The sequence below is a fragment of the Mesoplodon densirostris genome, chromosome 4 (genome assembly GCF_025265405.1).
Source record: "Mesoplodon densirostris isolate mMesDen1 chromosome 4, mMesDen1 primary haplotype, whole genome shotgun sequence".
Lineage (NCBI taxonomy): Eukaryota > Metazoa > Chordata > Mammalia > Artiodactyla > Ziphiidae > Mesoplodon > Mesoplodon densirostris.
Window position 1 is genome coordinate 36,238,848 of NC_082664.1, and position 6,352 is coordinate 36,245,199.

Sequence of the window (6,352 nt, forward strand, 5' to 3'; positions counted from 1 at the left end):
GGACTGACTTTATGTCTAAATCATGGAGATCATCTACTTCCTAGAAAGGTAACACTGCACTCACTTGCATCAGCCGTGTATTAATAATTAGCTTATTGATCTTTAGTTGAATTTCCCTTAAATATTGACATTAACAGACCATTGACAGTTGACAGCCAGTTATGCTTATGATTAATATCTGGTATTTATAGGTAACACTTATTTATCCATCCACAGGGAATATCACCCTCATTTTATTGAAAGATTTCCAAAGTATAGTTTAAAATATTTTTGTTTTAAAGTAGAATGAATCATGAACATATTTTTCCTTATAATAGGCACTGTCTTAAGAATTGTGTTCTAAGGCTATGCTGATCATATTAGATAGCACAGATACTGAGCTTTTCATAATCACAGAAATTCTACTGGACAGTGCTGTACTAAGGAATCAATGTGCTATCCCATGAACTATTTTTACAGCAGGACGATATGGAAAATAATATAAAGGAGTACTGGTACGAAATTCTAAAAGCTTAGGTAAATGTTATAAACCTGTCTTACGTGTTATATAACAAAGAATAATGAATATTGCAGAAAGTTGAAACAACCCAATTATGGAATATTTATGAACTTTCTTTGACCAAAAACCCATTTTTAAGAAAAAAATTCAGTACATTATTAAGAGCAAGCAAGTTTGTGTATGTGTGTGTGTGTGTGTGTGTGTGTATGTTTAAACCTAACAAAAATTTGCAACTTCAGGCTGAACTTCCTTGAGTTTCTTTTCTTCTATATAAATATGGTATTGCCTTAGAAAATCGTTTTATTGAGGTATAATTTATATTCAATAAAATGCACCCACTTTAAAGTGTTAAGTTAGATAAATGCATACACCAGTGTACTACCACCCCAGTCAAGATATAGAACTTTCCTTCAACTCAAAGAGTGTCCTTTACCACCTTGCAGTCAATACCTTCCAGCCCACCCTGATCCCATGCAACCACTGATCTAATTTGTCTTTATAAATTGGTTTTACCTTCTCAATGTTCATATAAATGGAATCATATAGTATGTATTCTTTTTGAATCTGACTTCATTGTTGTTGTTGTTGCATCCTTTTTTGTTGTTGTTATTTAGTATCACTGTATGAATACACAGTACCACAGTTTGTTGAACTGTTTCTCTGTTGATGGGTATTTGGGTTGTTTTCAGATTTTGGTTATTATGAACAAAACTCCTATGGGAGCTTGTATATAAGTCTTGTTTTGAACATATGTCTTGTTGTGAACATGTTTTTATTTTTCTTAAGTAAATACCTGGAGTAGGATTGTTTGGTCATATGATACGAATGTCTTGGGACTTCCCTGGTGGTCCAGTGGTTAAGAATCTGCCTTCCAATGTGGGGGACGTGGGTTCGATCCCTGGTTGGGGAACTAAGATCTCACATGCCGCAGGGCAACTAAACACGTGTGCTACAACTAAAGAGAAGCCTGTGTGCTGTGATGAAGAGCCCACGCACCACAACTGAGACCCAACTAAGCCAAAAGTAAATAAATTTAAAAAAAAAGAATATCTTAACTTTGTAAGACATTTCCTGTTTTCCAAAGTGGTTGTACAGGGGCCATGATGTATGAAAGAGCTAGTTGTTCCACATAGTCACCTACAGTTGGTGTGGTCTGGTACTGCCTTTTGAAGGACTCTGTTACTAGGTAATAGTACTCAGTCTTAGTTGTGACTTCCCTGCAGAATCAATTTCCTTCAGATAATCACTCTCAAGGAAGCCTTTCCTGTAATGAGACAGCCATTTCCAAATTAGAAACTGTTAGTTTATATATATTCATAACTTAAAAATGACCCTGATAGTAATCTTATCTTGGTTGCCCCCTATTTTATTTCTGATTGTAGAAGTGGGAAAGAAATCCCTTTCATCTTTGGAACAGCAAGGAAAAAAGAAAGAAGAATCCCCCAGGCCGTGGGCAAAGGGGGATGAGTAGAGGATTCTCCTCTACAGCAACATTAATAGAAATCTAATGTGAGCCACATACGTAATTTTGTGACATACTATTTAGTAGTAAAAAGAAACAAATGAAATTAATTTATAAATTTTTAACCTGATACAGCTAAAATATTATAATTTAAACACATAATCAATGTAATAATTATTGAGATATTTACATTCTTTTTTTCATACTAAGACTTAAAAATTTGATGTGTACGTTACACTTTATCACAATACCGATGTTAAATTTTCAACAGTTGAAGTGAAAAAATGTAGCCTTACCAAAACAATATTTATGTTTAATGAAGAAAAATTCTACACTGCTTCAGTTTTTTTACATTTAAATTTAATTAAAATTAAATTTAAAATTCACTTTCTCAGTTGCACTAGTCATATTTCAAGTGCTCAATAGAGCCGTACATACGTGTTGCTACAATATTGGACCACGTAGTTCTAGACAGTTGTCTGTGGGACAGGAAGAGGAAGATGGAGGTGAGACATATTCGTTATTGCAACTCAGGTCACTGTAGAAATACCAGTACTATTTGTGTGAAATTTGAAAAAAAAAAATTTTTTAGCTGTATGATTTTGAACAGATAACTTAATCTCTCTAAGCTTCACTATCACCATCTGTCTGTAAAACAGGAAAGTAATCATAACCCTCAGATCAAAGTGAAGATTGAGAATGCATGCAAAGCACATTGTAGAATGACTGGCAGCTTTTTGAAAATGAGTAAGTGGTAGCTTTTAAAAATCCAAATGATTCTTTGGATGGAGACTGTCTGTACTTTCTTTTTTGTTTTTAAAAGCATAGAGAGTTTAAAAAAACCTGTTTGAAAATGGCATTCATTGATTCCCTAAGTATTGCCTCTTAGGCCAGCTGCTCACTGGAACACAAAGACAGAAAGAACATGGTCCCACCTTCAAGGACCCCAGAGTGCCCAATGTTAGAAACAACACAGTGGTGGGCTAATGTCCAAATGAGAAAAAGTAAAACCAAAGAGAATAATATATTTATCCAACAACCCCAAAGAAAAGAAGCTCTACAGATAAAAGTGAGTTTATGAATTGAAAATCTTACAGTTTGTATAGTTCTCTACTTTCTTTAAAATCAGTACCCACGGGCTTCCCTGGTGGCACAGTGGTTGAGAATCTGCCTGCCGATGCAGGGGACATGGGTTTGTGCCCCAGTCTGGGAAGATCCCACATGCCACAGAGCGGCTGGGCCCATGAGCCATGGCCGCTGAGCCTGCGTGTCTGGAGCCTGTGCTCCGCAACGGGAGAGGCCACAACAGTGAGAGGCCCGCGTACGGCAAAAAAAAAAAAAAAAAAAAAAATCAGTACCCACAATTACAATAATTAAGATTTAAGAAATTAGATTGACATGGATTAAATGCTTAATGATCAGTAGTAGCCTTTATTTCTGCCACATGGAAGACACTGCTTTGTTTTCCCTTCCTTCGATTGTTATTTCCCGAGCTGTGCTTGTTTTTTAGTTTAGTAGTTTGTATTTATCTGGCAAAGAAAAAAAGATGGAGTCAGTTCAATTAATTCAAAAGTCTGACATACAGAATCTTTTAAAGTTATTACTGTTAAGTATAAAACTTAAAGTAACTAAACATGAGTAAAATAAGTAAAATTACATTTATAATACAATACAGCATTTCTTCTTAATATAACAATAAATATCCTTTGGACAGGTAAGATCTCATTTTTTAAATCTAGAAGTTGATGCAATATTAAAGGAACTTCTTAATTTCTTAAAATTTTTGTTTTTAAAAGTTATTTCTACCATGTAATAATCTAATAAACCAAAAAGTCAAGATTAAAATTATGGGCTTTTATTCTTTAAGACTTATAGATATTGTCATTGAATTATTTGCAAGCTCTTGATCTGTGCTAAACTGAGTCCTGAAATAAGTCATATATATGTGAGATTTACATACACATAATTTATGCTCATTGTAAATAAGGGGCCAAGTAACTTTCACATTATTTCAGTTGTAATAATACGAAGTCTTTATTAGTAGCAAACTTTTTTCACCATATAAAAAAATCATCTACCTTTTCCCATATATTAGCGATCACAATTTAAATATTTGGGAGCCACTTTTTAAATTTCTGAAGTCAAGATTTAAATATGTTATGTATATCATCATTTTTGCCCTTCTTTGCCTTTGTAGATCTCTCTTTATGAGACCACAATACTTGAAATTTCATGTTATAGAATATATCAATCAAAGGATGAAATCACTGTAGAATATTGGGTTAGCTTTTTAAAGGAACTTCTCTCTCGAAATGCTATAATACATTGAGAAATAGCTGGGCTTGGGACTCTCCCTAGGTGGGTGTAGGAATCAGCATATCACCGAGTGCCATCCCTTCACTGTCCACCACTATAGAACACTGTTAAGAGCATACTTAATAGTGTATGCTCTTAATAACACTATTAAGAAGTAACAAAAGAACAGCACAGACTAAGGAGAGTATGTGAAGGCCAGGGGATTATGGTGTGTGAACATTTGTTATTTTTTGGCCACATTGTTTTTCTCTGGTGCATTATCTCTGGCCCATGGTGTGCATCTGGGTGGGGCCCTGTTAATAAACTCAGTGCTCAAATGCTAAACTGACTTTGGTGGCAGAGTGACAGAAAGGCGGAAAAGAGGGTGGGCACCTCAATTCCATCATCAGAGCCCTGATAAGATGGGCATGTGCTTCGTGCTGAAGCCACCCCTGTTCCACCAAACTTCCCTTCAATTGTGTGAATTCAGCCTTAAACATATGTGTGTGCATATGCACACACACACACATGCACAGTCTCTCTCTCACACACACACACACAGCATTAGCTATATTGGGAGAGGCAACTGAGAGAAGTTTCATTAAGTAACTCACTGTAAAGCTAGTGTCTCAAAGAAACTTAGAATACTGTATGCCACCACATACAGCTGTGCAAGTTATTCATTGCACAGAGACTACAATGTGAATGGGACCCCCAACTCTGTGCAGTGTACAATCTGCACAATTGTACATGGCAGCCCTGCAGGGACTCTGTGAATATTTGTATAATTTTGGTATGAAAGTAAGAGGCTAATCTGAGAAAGCAGGTTGGGAAAGAGTATATGATAAGGGAGCAAAGAGGAAGGTAGCAACGAGAATGAAAGGAATCACTGTAAAAGCAGTAGCAAGTAATTCCCTGCCAGTGCCTCACCTGAAGCGCCTTCTTGCCCTGAGCTGATGTTACATTTTGACCCCTGGTGGATTCTAGAGCAGAAACCACAACAATATCTCAATATTCCATTCCACCTCTATTTTTACTACAATAGAAGTAATAAGATTCAATGTTAAAAGATTCAGTTTATTGACAACTTTTTGTGAAAAAGTCATGTCTGTCATTTATATCTATAGACTTATAATTGTAAAAATTACCTTTAGGTTGTCTTACTTGTTTTTTCCATTGGCCTTTTCTTGTTTTCCTTTCCTTTCCTCACATGTATTCCCTTGAGAAAGGGAGGACAGATGAGGCACGGACTGAGGAAATTAGAAAAGGATTTGACAGGAGAGGAGAGAGCCAGAAAATAGTGGGGAAAGTGGAAGAGAGCTCACTAGAGAGAGAGGAAGTGAGGAGGAAAGAAAAAAGCCAAAAACAGGAGAGAAAAAAGTCACAGAAGGAGACAGAACTTAAATTTGAGTCTTAAATTCAAATGATGTTCCAACCTCGTCATCAAAAATGTCTTTATTCTTTCCAATGGAGCCCATTGTTAAATTTCACAGTTTCTCCCACTCTTTCTCTTTTTAGCCCTAGTTTCATAAACAGAGAATGAACCTGGCTGCTTAGGATTCCAAGGGTTCGATTTGCGGTAGTTAAGAGGAAAGTGGAAAAGAAAGATGGGTGGGGGAGGGGAGGAATCCCAGTATTTCTTAAATGATTTCCCTCTTTCTTATTTTTTGAATCTCTATCCTTGGTCTCATTTCTTTCCATCTTGGAAAAATACCACGGGATCATAGATAAGCCTATTGTTTGAGCTCACTGTAAAGAAATCAGCAAAGTTAAGGAGAATAAAGCTTAGAAAGGTAAGAAATTGAAAGTCAATAAAGGAGAAAGATGGACCCAGATCCAGAGAAGATGGGTTTAGCCTGGGCCCTGCCTTGTAGCCTTTTCATAAAAACAGTACATTTGCAGTGCCACTTTACCCAAAACCTTACTCAAAATGGAGAAGAAGTGTCATTCTTTCAAACAGCTGAGAGGTTGGAGAGATGAATTGGAGACCATGGTCCCTAACTAGCCCTGCCCAGGAGTTGTGTGAACGTGAATCTGATGGGGTTAACAGAAACAGTGATTTATTTTACTGCCATGAGAGCAGTTATTATTCTGTC